Source organism: Pinus tabuliformis, chromosome J (genome assembly GCF_031772625.1).
Source record: "Pinus tabuliformis cultivar Carrire ecotype Pingquan chromosome J, CPIR1, whole genome shotgun sequence".
NCBI classification, from domain to species: Eukaryota; Viridiplantae; Streptophyta; class Pinopsida; order Pinales; family Pinaceae; genus Pinus; species Pinus tabuliformis.
In genome coordinates this window covers 1,003,247,632-1,003,263,772 of record NC_142295.1, presented here as the reverse complement: position 1 = coordinate 1,003,263,772, position 16,141 = coordinate 1,003,247,632, and the positions used below count along the sequence as shown (strand labels likewise).

The 16,141-nt window shown below is 38.1% G+C and overlaps 2 pseudogenes; both read right to left on the bottom strand.

Moving 5' to 3' along the window:
• Nucleotides 1-29: 29 nt before the first annotated feature.
• Nucleotides 30-422, bottom strand: LOC149230237 (multifunctional methyltransferase subunit TRM112 homolog A pseudogene; annotated as a pseudogene).
• A 7,213-nt stretch (nucleotides 423-7,635) lies between these two features.
• LOC149230236 (uncharacterized) overlaps nucleotides 7,636-16,141 on the bottom strand; it is an 84,810-nt pseudogene continuing 76,304 nt past the window's right edge.

Sequence of the window (16,141 nt, the reverse complement as noted above, 5' to 3'; positions counted from 1 at the left end):
TATCCAAAAGGATATATAATTTTTTATTCTTACACTTCATCTTCATGAAGCAACATATTTGGAATACCCTTGTTTACTGGAAATCGTCTACCAGTTTTAGGGAAAATTAGGGCACCTTCTTCTAGGTGCAATTCTAAAAGAGCATGATGAAACTTGTTCAAGAAATCATCATTTTCTAGCATATTTGCATCTGCTTGTTCTGGGAGATCACTGTCATCCATCTTCTTTGCTGCATCATGGAGAGCCTTGCATTCGATCTTTGGGAATATATGCTTCAAGAAATCAGGGTTAAAGGGAACCTCCTTTGTGACAAAATTCTCAACTTCCAACTCTAAGGGAAACCCCTTCGTCACTCCCTTAATGTTACAGGATAGCATATTGTGTGTCAAAAGCCTCATCTTCACCAATTCTGAGAACCACAAAAAAATGCCCAACCAAACTAGCACCTTAAAAAGTAATTCGATTGGCCTATGAGAAAAGTAGAAACTGACCCTGTTTGGTGTAGACATCTGCACATGTCATGTACTACTCTTAAAAATGTTTAGTTCATTAAAATAGATCAAAACTGAAATTTTACTTAAAAACTATTTTGTTTGTTCTTGCCAAAATTAATTAACATCAAAGTTCCCTCTGAAATCCGCTTAATATCGTATTGGATGCCCAATAAGCATTGTTTGGGGTAATTCGTAGCATATGGGGCGATTCTGAGAATCATCGGGTGGCCCGCCACCGCCCCACCACCACCACTGGTGGCGGGGTGATTTTAATATCATATTGGATGCCCAGTAAGCATTGTTTGGGGCGATTCTGAGAATCGCTGGGTGGTGGGCCGATTCTCAAAATCACCCCGCCAGTACCCCGCCACCACCACCACCTGGCGATTCTCAAAATCGCCCCATTTGCTACAATACAATATTAAGTGGAGAAATCCTAGCCCTGCGAAATATCTGCGGTGATGTCACTACTGGGAATTGAACTGGGGTCGCCTTGGGTGTTATGGCAACAAGGGGCGATGTCGGTGCTGGTGTTGGAGAGGCTAAGCCCATCAATACCGTGACGATGAAGAAGCCTAAGCCTAAGTGTCATGCTTGTGGGTAGACTGTTCTGAGATTCGAACGCGTGATGTATTCAGCTTGCTGCAGCAGTGGTTGAGGGGTTCCGAACCAAGGTCGAGGTGTGTTCATAGTATTTGCCAGCTTGGCTGGCGAGGATGCCGCCAATCCATGGCTCTCAATTTCATGTAGATTCTAATTCGATTACTTTTCTTCATTTCCCTGCATTCTATACAAAGAAATGCTGCAACATTCCTCCTCCGCCTCTTCCGATCTCCCTTCTACTGAGTACTTGAAAGATTGCAGTGCGGCTATTTGTTCATCAAAGAGGCCAAGACTTCGCCGGTCATCATCGTTCAATTCATGGACGAAGACGATCCTCCAAGGCGGCAAAAAAAGATCACGACAAACTTCTTTGATTAAGTAGATGAGTAACGCTATTACGAAGAGTACTACTGCAATTGTCGAAGAGCTAACTAATACCTACCACTGCGCGTCCATAATTACTCGATTTCTGTTTCCAGATGTATAACGTGTCTCAGGTGGCGATTTTTTTTTTTTTGAAGAATGTCCCGAGTTGATCTTCTCTAATTTATCAATGAGGTATGTGTTTTATATCCCTCAGGCATTTTCAAGACCAATATATAAGCCGACACATATTCTCGGTGATTTTTTTGTCTTAAAATATATTAAGTGTCCCCATGGGGTTACATGGACTTTCAATGTAAGTTGTAACTAAAATTCATTGTCCCTATCTAATAATATTAGACATTAGACATTAGTTGGAGGTAACATTGATAAAATTATGAGCTCAAGATTTAAGTTACTATGGTGAAGATAATATAGAAAGTTCGGGCTTTCATATGGTCTATCAACAGTGTTATTTTAGTTCATTATCATTCAAACAAGGGGCCGTCAAGTTTGGTGTTATCCATGTCTAATATATTTAGATGAAAATTGATCGAGATTAGGTTTTTACCTTGATTAAGAAGATTTTTAAAATGATTAAGTATAAGGGAATGGAAATAGGAGTAGTTTTTAAAAGCAAAATCCAAGTGTGTTTTCTAGTCAATTCATCTTTATCTAAGATATTTACATGAAAATTGATTGAGATTATGGTTTTCACCTTGATTAAGAAGACTTTTAAAATGACCATGTTAAGCATAAAGGAATGGAAATAGGAGTATTTTTTAAAGAAAAATTCAATTGTGCTTTCCAGTGAATTCATGAAAAGACAATATATGAGTCTAAAATATTTGAAATGCTTTAACAATAAGGTTATAGTTATGGTACAATAATATATTTTTAGTAAATTTTATTAGGAATTCACAAGATATTAGATATATCCGTTTAACATTGAAAGCTTTTTATTTTGAGGATTAAGAAATACTTCTCTATTATATTAAATTATCCATAAAGGTCATTTACTTTTTAAAAAATAAATTTTGTTATGTTCACTTTAGGTTTGGTTTTTTATCCAATGGGTTTGTATAGATCTCGAGGTAGTAGACTCCTTAAATATGACTCAAGGATTTCTAAAAGTATTCTTCCAATATTAATGAGTTTTTATGTCTATAATGTAATCACCACAATGAAATAATAAGTATTTACTACCAACTAGATGTTCATAGCCCCATAAAAGGTTTTTATATCCCTTGTTACTTCCCCCATTGGGGTGCTTTTCATTTATTTTATTTCTCTCTTTTCTTTTATTTAGATATGAGGATGGGTAACATCTAATTGATAATAGTGGGGGAAGGAACGCACTGAATAACCATATTAATAGGGGTGTCTCCTTATATTGGGTGTAAATTCTTGACCTAATTGACCTTTTAGAATTGTTTCCAAGGGAGATGTTTTTATGCTGTTGTTAAGATATTCGCAGTGAATTTGATAAATGTAATCCTTTCTTAGTGGTAATTGATGTTAGTGGAGGTCCAAACTTAGTTTTTTCATTTTGGTTGTGTTTCCCATTGTGGTATTAGCATCCATGTGCTCCTCATGAGTCACCTACAACAAAATAAGACAAACACAAAATACCATGTAACTATATTTAAAACGCCATCAAAATTATTATAGTGGTTCATAAGATGACAGTGACAGTGACCTTCCTTTAAAGATTTGGAAAGAAATTAAAATAGATTATTATTATGGCCTTAGATACTCTAATCAAAGTAAATCGAGTGGTCGTAGGTAGCTCATCGTATTCTCCCTACATGTGGGGTATGATTTCACGGATGATGCATTATTAGGATTGTGATTGACACTAGAGTTATCTTCTGGGAACTTGCTTGTTTTTTCCAATTATTTCATTATTGAGAGAAAATCCTCTGGCATCTAGGTTTGGGATTTATTGATAGCAAATGAATTTATGCTACCTTCATTTCTCGGGAACACATTTATGAGGGAGTAACAAGGTTCTTGAGGTGTAACTGAGTTACTTTAGAACAAATGAAACTTGCTTTTGGGATTCCCTGTGAATTTTTTGTGAACATATTTTATGGAGAGGGTGATCAGTTTAGCGAGGGTCATTAGAGGAGATTCACTGTAATCTGACTCCAGTTCCTCTTTTTATCGAAATCCTGGCCTCCTATGAATTTGTCATGCTCAAAATTAAAATAAGGATAATCAGGAAAATGTGCTTGATGTGATATGGTAAATTTTTCTATCTATGTTTAGGTGTAGTAACCATGGCATGTAATGGTTGAAAACATGTTGAATTTATACTTAGGAAAGAAAAATGATATTCTACCAAAAACATTAATGTGTTTTTTTCCTCATAAACAACTTTGTTTGGCACATAAAAATTTGGTTTTACTAGCACTTTTTAAAAAAGTTCGAAAATTGACCCTAAAAAAAAAATCATCGCTCTAGTATCATCACTTTTTCGTTTTGAAGCTATATTTTGCACGAAAATTTCGTAGTAAATTTCGCAGTCACTGCCATTTTTAAAACATTTTCAAAATTGACCCCTAAAAAATAAAATCATTGTTCCAGTATACACACTTTTCGTTTTTAGCACTATTTTTGATGTTTTTTGGCCAGAGTTCCCATTTTGAGTTTATAGTTCCCGTTTCAAAGTTTACATTGTTTATAGCTGAAGGATAATATTATTCCTAGAGGTCTCAGGATGATGTGGCAAGAAAACCGAGCTTGGTTCCTACGGACAAAGGAGTTGAAGATGTAAATCTTGGAACAGCTGAAAATGCCCAAGCTTGTAAAGTTATCAAAAGCATTGTCTCTAGAAGTAAAGGCTAACTATGTTAGATTAGTTTCTGAATTTTCTGATGTTTTTGCTTGGGATTATTCAGATTTGAGAGTGCATGACAAGGATATCATTCAGCATACTATTCCTATCAAGCCGGATCAAAAACCTTATAGACAGAAGTTGAGAAGAATCAATCCAAAGCTGCTTCCATCCATCGAGAAAGAGGTAAATAGATTGTTTAAAGATGGCATCATTGTTCCAATTATATTTTTTGATTGGATTTCAAATTTGGTCATGGTACAAAAGAAGATCGGAGAAATAATGTTGCACATAAATTTCCGGAACCTCAACAAGGTGTCCTTAAAGGATAATTACCCTCTTCCTAAGATGGACCATATTCTGCAAAGAGTAGTTGGAGCTTCACGGATGTCACTACTTGATGATTACTCAGGCTATAATCAGATCTTGGTGCCTGAAAAAGACCAAGACAAACTGCCTTCACAACACCTTGGGGAACTTTTTAGTATGCCAAAATGCCATTTGGATTGAAGAATGTTGGAGCCACTTTTCAGTGGGCGATGGACATAGCTTTTGCTAATGAGAAGGATTTTTTCTTGGTTGTTTATTTAGATGATTTGACGGTATTTTATGGTTCTGATGATGAGCATTTGCACCACTTAAGGATTGTATTTCAGAAATGTAGGAAGTTCGGGATTTATTTAAACCCGAAAAAGAGTATTTTTGCCATGGACAAGGGTAAACTCCTTGGTCATATAATTTCTAAAGATGGTATTTGCATTGATCCTTCAAGGGTGGAGGCAATTCAACATATATACTTTCCGCGCAACAAAAAGGATATTCAGGCCTTCAATGGTAAGATGAATTTCTTACGCAGATTTATACCAAATTTGGTTGAGCATTTAAGTGAAATAAATAATATGTTGAAAAAGGACATCACTGTGAAATGGACCGAGGATGCCATGAAATCATTCAATTTGGTAAAGTTTGCTTTGACTACAACACCAGTCTTGATTAGTCCTGATTATACTCATGATTTTATTATATTTTCATTTGCATCCAAGCACACCATGGCTGCGGTATTGATGCAAAAGAGGGATCAGGTGGAGCAACCCATTGCTTTTTTTCAGTAGGACTATTCAAGATGCTGCCTTGCATTACAATATCATTGAAAAACAAGCGTTGGATCTTATAAAAGCATTGAAGGATTTCAGAGTATACATTCTGCATTCACATACTATAGCATATGTTCCTAATGTAGCAGTCAAGGATGTTCTCATGCAAACTGATCCAGAGGGAAGAAGAGGTAAGTGGATAGCAGCAATGTTGGAGTATGATCTTGAGATTAAACCTACCAAACTGATCAAAGGACAAGGCTTGGAAAAACTGATGGCTGAATCAAATTTGCATGCTCTAGACATAAATCTTATTGCAGCAATGTCAGAGGACGAAGATGGTGGCTCACTCATTCAAGTATCAGAAATGTTTCTCAAATCACCTTGGTATTCTGATATAGTTTATGTTCTTCAGCATCTTTCGCCTCCTCCTGGAATGTCAAGAAGTAAATATTTATAGAAGACAGTGATGGGCTACCATGAATGCCAAGTTTTTCAAGGAAAGAGGAAGTTTCTTCCCCTTCCTTTGAAGCCAGTTGAAGTAAATGCACCTTTCTAGCAGTGGGGACTTGATTTCATAGGAGAAATCCATCCTACATCATCAGCACAACACAGATGGATTTTGACAACCATCGATTACTTCACCAAGTGGATTGAGGCCATTTCGACAAGGCAAGCCATGGACACAGTAATTATCCAATTTTTAGAATCTAATATCTTGTCTCATTTTGGTTTCCCTCACAAGATTATAACAGATAATGCAGCAACATTTAAGTCCAAGAAAATGGTTGAGTTTTGCAACAAGTACAACATTACATTGGGTCATTCCATGGCATACTACCCACAAGGAAATGGATTGGTTTAATCTTCAAATAAGTCCTTGGTGAACATTATTAAGAAAATGTTGGAGGCAAACAAGAAGAATTGGCATCGAAAGCTTGTTAATGCCTTGTGGGTCGATAGAGTGAGCAACAAGAAATCCATAGGCATGTCACCTTTTGAGTTGTTTTATGGTATTGATACAGTATTTCCTACATTACTTGCAGTCCCGATCATGAGATTATTACAAGAAGCTGGCAGCGAAGAGGATGATATTCAGCACATAATTAATCAAATGATTCACCTTCAACAAACAAGGGAAGAGGTTTCCCAAAACACTTTCCGGTTGCAAGAGAAGATAAAGAAAATTTATGACCGCAAAACCAAAGCAGAAAAGTTTCAGCTGGAAGATGTAGTGCTGCGGTGGGATGCACGGAATGAGGAAAAGGGAAAGCATGGTAAGTTTGACAATTTATGGAAAGGACCATATAAAATCTCAGCTTATCAAGGACAAAATGCATTTTTGTTAAAGGAAATGGATGGTCAGGAATGTTCAGGAGGGCCAGTGAATGGTAGGCTCCTGAAACACTACTACTTTTGAGGTTGTTCCCTGAAGTTACTTCACCTTCATTGTATATACCAGTTTGATTTTCCTTGCAAAGTTTCAAGTACACTGTCATTTGAGCTTGGGGCCCAAAGTGAAGGCTATAAAGTTTGAATGATTAGTGTCAAGTTTGGTTGATTTGGTTTATAGTCAAGTTTAGAGTCAGTTTGGTTGTGAGTCAGTTTTCAGTTTGTATTGAGTCATTTTTCACTTTTTTGTCTTTGACCGTATTGCCCAATGGATGAGGCACTTGGTCTACGGTGTTCTTGACACCTCCAAGGAGCTACCATCCCCAATAAGGCCAATGTTAGTGTCAGTATCTGCATACTTCCATCAGGGATCAAAATTTGCTCTTTGCATTTTCATTTTAGGGGTCCCATACTGAAAATTTTACATCATTTCATTAGGTCATGTCAAACTGATCCATTGATGGTTGTCTTCTCTTTAAAAAATATAAATTTCTCCCTCATAGAGTATACTTTCTGACCCTTCTTCAGGTTGTCTTCAGTTGTGGTTTCATGGTCAATTTGCAATCATGCTTTCATTAGGTCATAGGGCATGTTTTCATTAGGTCTTAGGGTTTCATTTCCAAGGTCAAGATGCCTGATTTAAAAGTGTAAATAAAGGGCAACAAGGGTATGAGGATGATAAATAAGTCAAGCATGATGGCTTGTAGGTAATAGTCACTGAATCATTATCTTTTAACCTAATGTAATTTTCACCTAAAAAACATGTTTTTGAGGTGAAAACAGAGTATTTTTGAGTTAATTTGTATTTATTATGTAATTTTAAGTCACTATATGTAATAAATGATCCTAGCTACACCAAAGCATATCTCCGTGCTGCAAGACAAAGAAACACTGCAAAAATCAGTTCAAGTTGAGCACTATCCACCTGAAAAGACAAAGAAGAAAAGGTATTAAAACGTAGTTTTGAAGAAGGTCAAGAAACATTAGAAAGTGGGTTTTTCAAGTGAAAAATAAAAAATTACTCCTATATGAGGCCTCACATTTCATTTTCAAGTTCATCATTCTCATTTGGCAAACAAGGAGTCAAAAAGTGAGAAGAAGAGGAGAGGTTAAGCGAGTTTTGGGTGAAGGAGAGTTGGCGCTGCGCTTCTGGAGGGTGGCGCTATGCTTTTGGAGCAGTGGCGTTGCGCGTAGGCAGACTTGCACTACTCATTTCAGGCAGACAGGGTTGGTGCTGTGCATCTGGGAAATTCCACAGTGTAATTTTACATTGCGCTGCGCTTCTAGGGTGGCATTGTGCGTCTGTGCAGTGGCACTGCGCCTTGTGCAGAAGGGCCAGAAAGGCCTCAAACCTTCAACAAACCTCAATTTTTCCCTCTCTTACCTACATATAAGTAAGTGATCCTCCATACTACATTGATTGGTTTGCAATTTAACTTCTAAGCTAAATTTTCCCATGGCAAGTGCCTAAACCCTAAAATTCTCCCTTTTATGCCTAAAACCCTACACCCTCATTATTCCTCCTATCACCTATCACTACAGCTCTAAACTCTTTCCCTATCCCTTTATTCCTTTATCCCTATTCCATATCATTCCCATCCCTTTATCCCTCTTCCCCAATTTCTCAAACAAAACAAGCCCTCCCTCTCATTTTTATGATTCCTATTCCCTCATTTATTTTTTAGCCCATTAGGTCATCTCCCATCCCCTCACTCCTAAAACACTTTCACTCATTCCCTTCATACAACCTCAAGCCTTGCAAACATGGATAGAGGAGACTGAGACTATGAGGAGGAGGAAAACACATGCAGTGACACCTCAGCATATAGAGCTAGGCAGTGAGAAAACCACACAAGGGAGGTAGAATTATCAGAGAAGAGCCATCAAACCTTAAGGAATTGTAGGCCTCTCAGTTGGTTGTCACATGTTTCAGATATCTTGGTTGCTATGAGTTCTGTGAGCAGGTAGAGAGAGTTCAGTGCCACCCTGAGCTCACCAAACTTTTTGTAGCTCATCTTAAGGACAACAAGGTGACTCTTGCTGGGGTAACACTCACAGTCTCACCCTCCATCATATCAAATGCAACCAGGATTCCGAATGTAGGGGAAAAGTGGTACAAGGCCCAGGACTTGGATGAACACTATTACGAGACTCATATCAAACCCTAGTACATAAATGAGGTGAAGAGACCTTTTCCTTTGATATTTCTTGAAGACAAGTATGTCCCCATGATGAAAATCATCATGAAATATTTCACTTGTGAGAGCAGATTCTCTAGGTTGTACACCTATCACATTAGGCTCCTCATGAATTTTACCAAGGTGAGGATGTTAAACCTCCCAATTTCTTGTTCAAGAATATTGAGAAGATGGCTCATTTTGTCCAGAAGAAGCCATACCCTTAGCAGATGAGCAGTCTCTGTCATTATTCCCTTATCAAGATTATTGTGCTTCATCATCTTAGCCTCCTCAACATATCTTGGGAGAAATTTATCGCTCATGACATCTTCAGGGGTCCTCAAATTCCTCCACCAGCGCCTTAAGAAGTAGGGGGACCTTCTAGCAGTATTCAGGTGAAAATAGATGAGGAGGCCAAAGAGACTAGTACTGAGGTGCCCATGACTTACATGACATATCAGAGGGACACAAGGAGATTATTTGCATCCGATCGGAAAGTGTTTTCTCCATGGGATGTGGAAGGGACCTTGCCTTCTTCATCAACCCATAGGCAAATGCTAGCTCCACGAGATGCAGAAGGAGATTTGCCTTCTTCATCAACACAATAGGTACAGGTGCAGCCGCTGCACAAAGGGAAGGAAAAGATGCCAGAAGAGAGTTTTGATGATGAGGAGGAAAGGGAATTTGACTTGATAGAGCATGATGAGCCAGAGCAGCGTTATACTCATCATGGAGTGGAAATCATTGACGTAGAGGCTCAGGACGAAGAAACCATAAAGGACATCATCATACATGAAAAGGAGGCTCAAGTACAAGCTCCGATGGACAATTTGGAGAGGGCCAAGTATGTCATTACATATTTGGAACAAGAAAACAAGCAATTGAGTGACAAACAAGTCCTCATGGAGTTGGAAATGCTCAAGGTAAAACGACAAAGTGACAAAGAGGCACAAGTCACCTTGACTTCTATTGAGAAGGAGATTGAAGATGATAGAGAGACTTGGCTTGAGAGAGTCAACTTCTTAAGAAGCTGATATAGAAGGCCAATAGAGACAATTAGATGATCACACAAATGACCTATCATTACAGGACCCGAAACAAGATTTGCAACATGAGGGTCAAAAAGATGAAAGCTAGGCTTAGGCAGGCTTTGAAAGGCAAAAAGGAGGAGGATAGGCTTAGGTTGCTTGCTGAAGCTTCCTTGGCTCATCAAGACACTTGATGATGGTGCTTCTCACCAATTTTGGGCAAGTTTGGAAGATTTTTTGTCACTTGCAAATTTTGAAATTCTACACACACGAAAACTACCTAAACGTGCAACGCCGCCGGCGCTGCGCTTTTCCTAGGGGCACCCAATGGAGAAATGGTTTGATTTTTGGATTCATAGCGATGAGAACATTCACCCTAGATATTTTCTAAGATTTTGGGGTAGAAATGGTCCACAAAAAGGTCAAACAACACCCTAAAAAAGACCTTTCTGCCACTTTTTGGACACACAGAAGTAGTCTTGGGAGAATCACGTTTTGAGGGGTCAAATGAACTTCAAATGTAGAAGTTACATGAGTTTTGGAAAGTAGACTTGAATACCTCCCAAATGAGCTATCATGAGCTCAATTTAGATGCCAGGAAGGCCTCCAAAAGGGACCTGAAAGTGGCGCTGCGCGTTGGGCCAGTGGCACTGCACGTAGGGCAGATTTTGCTCAGGATGGCTATTTTTCTAGTTTTTTACTGTGTTCTTGGATTTTCTCTCATGGAGGATGATTTAACTTTGTAAATTATGACTTGGCATGTAACTATGATAGATAAATAGTAATAGAGGGTAGATTCATTACCTTAGAAGTCAGTTTGAGCTCAAATGAATCAGTTTTTCACTTTTAGAGGCAAGTTGTTAAGATGCCTATATTCCTGTTTCTTGTTCAGTGTTGGTTAGATTAGCTCCTCATCTTAGGGATTCGACCCCTGAGGATGGGAGGAGGTTGAATTCATGTCTATATCTTCTTCTTCTTTCTCATTGTAAAGGGTTGGACTCAGCTGGATGCTCAGACCTTGATTGTACACCATTTTGTAGCAGTTTAGCAGGAGATTAATAAGAATTGTAGCTATTTTTGTGGGATCCATGTGGTATGAAGTTTTAGTACAATTTATTCTTTTTTGATCATATGTTAATGTGTTTTATGTATTCCATTAATCATCTCATTGCTTCTAAGTCAATGCTTTCAAGTTGATAGGTAGAATTCATTACATTAGTGCTCTGCTTTGTGAAAATATTCACCATTTCATGTTTTCTATAGTCTAGGAAGGATCCATGGCTTTCACATGCTCTTCTTAGCTTCTCACCAGTCTTAAACATCTCACCCCATCAAGTCCTAGTGTGTTAAAGCCTATGCCTACCTTGCCCCATTGAACACCCTACAATTCTGACCTAATTACCTAGACCTAAACTGTCGAGCTCCTCTTGATCCAGCAAAACCCCTTCAAAATCCAATCAAAATTTCATGCTACCATACCTAGCCTAATATCCTTTACTTGATCCAGTCATCTTGGCTGAGATCCTTATAAAGAGAGCCCTCTCTCGGCCTAGTAGGGTTAGCTACTTGGCTAAGCGTGGTTTGTGGTTACCCTGGCATTGCCTTCCTTCAGCCTGAGGTTCAATCCAGGTGATAACATAGTGGCGACCATACTGGGGACGAAAGACTAATCACCCTGGTAATATCTTTCATTTGAATTTTTAAGCTTATGGATGATGAGTTTTAGAATTTACTAGGTTGAATTGGAAAGTTTTAAAGCAATATATAAAACTTCTATATTTGAACACACTGGCTTCGAGAAAGTACACTAAAGCCAATCCAAATCCAAACCCTACCCCAGTATTGGATAATGCTAATCTGATTTCAAGAAGACTCAAAAGACAAGAAAGTTTAGTTAGTCCCACACCTTAAATAAAAGTAGATTCCTGCCCTGATGAGTGGTTGTTTTTAGAAGACCTTCCCTTTGATCTGTCATTTGACCTTTCCCTATTTAGAACCAAGTTTGAAAGTGCACTTGACGACATAGTTCTAGATCCCGAGTTTATTACAGATCTCGAAGTCCAAAAGGCAAACTGGTTAATTGATGAGTATATTCTAAATTCCCCTCAATCATCCCTCACTATTGCTAAGATCTATGAGCTTTCTGAACCGGTGTCCACTACCCTTAGTTCATCATTATTCCCTTCAACCTCTGAAGTTCATTCCTAACCCCCATTTATATTTGCACTTCCCCATCAACCTATCATTCCCCATCAATCACCTATTACTCCCAGTTCTCCATCAACTCCTAGTAGCCCAATCCTTGCTTTAAATCCACCTCGAGTTATGGCTGCCTGGTATGCACCCCTTGTTTTACCTCAGAATCTTGGTGCCATGCCCATTGATTATCAAACCAAGATACCTTTATTTGATGCCACTCAAACCATTACAACTCAGCAACATGTTGATAAGATGAATGATTTCTTTGACCTCCATGAAGTAGAAATTGAAGTTGTGTCGATGAGATTGTTTGTACAAAGCTTTGGAGGTGAAGTTCTAAAATGGTTCAGAGATTTATTAGCAGCTTCTATCACCACTTTACCAATCCTCCATAGGAAATTCCTGCATTGGTGGGAGGTGAAGAAGAATCCACTTTAGATTTTTTCCAAGTATGAGAACATCAAAAGAAATGTCAGTGAGAGTGTGCAAGACTATTGTGTGAGGTTTAATGCAGTATACAATTCTATTCCTGCCAACATTAAACCACTGAAGACATTGGCTATGCTCAAGTTTCCAGATGGTTTTGATGCTGATATAGCATGTTAGTTGCGGGAACGAGATCCTGCCACACTAGAAGAGATGCAAAAGAATGTTGTGAGTGTAGAAGCAAACTTGATGGCTAAAAGAGCAAGAATGAGATCTGAGAAAAGAGTGACCATAAAAGAAGAATCATCAACTTCAGATGTAAATATGGATACATTGATTCGAACAGTGGAAAGGATGGTTGACTGACTAACCATCACAGATAGACCTGAAACACCAATCTGGAATCCAAACTTTAGAGGACAACAACAGCCCCAATTTCGAATCAAGTAGAGAGAATAAAAGGCACGAGAGCAACCAGCGCAACAACAATAGATCAGAACTCCCTTAGAGCAAAATTATGTTCAAGGAATGGAAGAAGAAGATGACGAAGATCCGGTAATTGAAACAAATCATTTTTTCGCTGATGGTATGCCTATATTTCTGACCGAAGATAAATAATACGCAGAAGTTCCAGACATTCAAAGGGATGAAGATTATATCCTAGCAAATGATGTGATTTTGGAGCCTGAATATGATGATTATCAACATGGTTATATGAATGCTTTGACTACATAGCAAAGGCAGTATTCTTTAAGGAGCAGAGATGTACCGGTCGATCCCATTCAGAAAATAAATGATGTGCAATCCAAGAATGATTCCTAAAACACTCAGAAGAAAGGGAAGGAGCTTGTTGATCCGAATCCTAGCAAGGTACCATCAACAAGTATCACTGCAAATGAAAAGAACAATCAGAAAAAGGATAGTGCAGCAAAAGAGCAAGCAGATAAGAAGGACATTGGTGTCAAAGAAGTAGAAAAAGTTTCATCCTTTAATTTATAAAGTGATCTTATCTAGATCGTGCGGTGCTAAACTCAAAGGCACTTTACAACTTGACTTCTCTTATGCTACCATTCTTGTTTTCGGTCAATTGAGGAAGTTTTATCGGGAAAAGAAAATGAAGTATATGATCATAAGTAAAGAGAAGCCTGTGAATCATCCGATAAATGTTGTACATAGTGATTTAGAGTCCTTTGTTTTGTACTCTGATAGTGGATTCAATGATGTAGATATTCATCTTGTAGAAGTAGATGATGTACCAGAAGTTTTCAAGAATTTAGAGCAGTTCTTGATCAAGAAAAAGAAAAAATAGCAAGTTCTTCTGAGCAGCCTACACAACAACAAAAGCTTATTGAAGAGTAAAAAAATGAAGTAATCACCCAAGTCAAGGAAACAAAATTTTAACATCTAGAAGATGAAGCCGGCCTTTGGAGCATGGACTTCGATGGCGTTGTGGCTAAGGACAATGTTCGTATTGGAATTTGGATTCGAAGCCCTACTTTCTAGCCTGCCAAAGTCCCAAGTAATGTTAGAGTATGTTCCTACAAGTTAGCTTTTGATTCCTCTAATAGTGAAGCAGAGTATGAGGCTTTGATTATAGGTCTTAAAATTTTGAAGAAGTTCAATGCGAAAAGGATTTCTGTTTATGGTGATTTAGAGCTGGTGATTAAATAAGTAAAAGGAGAATATCAAGCAAAGCATCCGCGGATGAGAGCCTACAGAAATGCAGTTCTGGATATTTTGAAAATGTTTGCAGAGTATACCTTGATGGCAATACCCCAGACTCAAAACATCATTGCAGATCCACTCACCACTGCGGCTAGCAATTTGAAGATTCCAATGAATTCTAGCAACAAATTTAAAATTCATGTCAAACATAGGCCTGCTGTTCCTGATAATTTGAGGTATTGGCAAGTTTTTTTGGATGACAATGAAATTAATGCCTTTTTGTAAAATGAAGGAAAGTTTAAGAATACTTCCATTGATGATGTTTGTGATTCCGATGAACAAGAGATTGAGGTAAATCAGATGGAGGTTTTACAACTGAAGGATAATATTATTCCTAGAGGTCTCATACCTTTAGAGGAGCTTTTTGATCAGGATGATGTGGCAAGAAAACCGAGCTTGGTTCCTATGGACAAAGGAGTTGAAGATGTAAATCTTGGAATAGCTGACAAGCCCAAGCTTGTAAAGTTATCAAAAGAATTGTCTCCCGAAGTAAAGGCTAAGTATGTTAGATTACTTTCTGAATTTTCTGATGTTTTTGCTTGGGATTATTCAGATTTGAAAGTGTATGACAAGGATATCATTCAGCATACTATTCCTATCAAGCCGGATCAAAAACCTTTTAGACAGAAGTTGAGAAGAATCAATCCAAAGCTGCTGCCATCCATAGAGAAATAGGCAAATAGATTGTTTAAAGCCGACATCATTGTTCCAATTAGATTTTCTTATTGGATTTCAAATTTGGTCCCGGTACGAAAGAAGACTGGAGAAATAAGGTTGTGCATAGATTTCCAGAACCTCAACAAGGTGTCCTTAAAGGATAATTACCCTCTTCCTAAGATGGACCATATTCTGCAAAGAGTAGTTGGAGCATCACAGATGTCACTACTTGATGGTTACTCAGGCTATAATCAAATCTTGGTGCATGAAAAAGACCAAGACAAAACTGCCTTCACAACACCTTGGGGAACTTTTCAGTATGCCAAAATTCCATTTGGATTGAAGAATGCCGGAGCCACTTTTCAGCAGGCGATGGACATAGCTTTTGCTAATGAGAAGGATGTTTTCTTGGTTGTTTATTTAGATGATTTGATGGTATTTTTTGGTTCTGATGATGAGCATTTGCACCACTTAAAGATTGTCTTTCAAAAATGTAGGAAGTTCGGGATTTCTCTAAACCCAAAAAAGAGTCTTTTTGCCATGGACGAGGGTAAACTCCTTGGTCATATAATTTCTAAAGATGGTATTTGCATTGATCCTTCAAGGGTGGAGGCAATTCAACATATAGACTTTCCGCGCAACAAAAAGGAGATTCAGGCTTTCAATGGTAAGATGAATTTCTTACGCAGATTTATACCAAATTTGGCTGAGAATTTACGTGAAATAACTAATATGTTGAAAAAGGACAGCACTGTGAAATGGATTGAGGATGCCATGAAATCATTCAATTTGGTAAAGTTTGCTTTGACTACAGCCCCAGTCTTGATTAGTCCTGATTATACTCATGATTTTATTATATTTTCATTTGCATCCGAGCACACCATGGCTGCGGTATTGATGCAAAAGAGGGATCAGGTGGAGCAACCCATTGCTTTTTTCAGTAGGACTATTCAAGATGCTGCCTTGCGTTACAATATCATTGAAAAACAAGCGTTGGCTCTTATAAAAGCATTGAAGGATTTTAGAGTATACATTCTGCATTCACATACTATAGCATATGTTCCTAATGCAGCAGTCAAGGATGTTCTCATGCAAACTGATCCAGAGGGAAGAAGAGGTAAGTGGATAGTAGCAATGTTGGAGT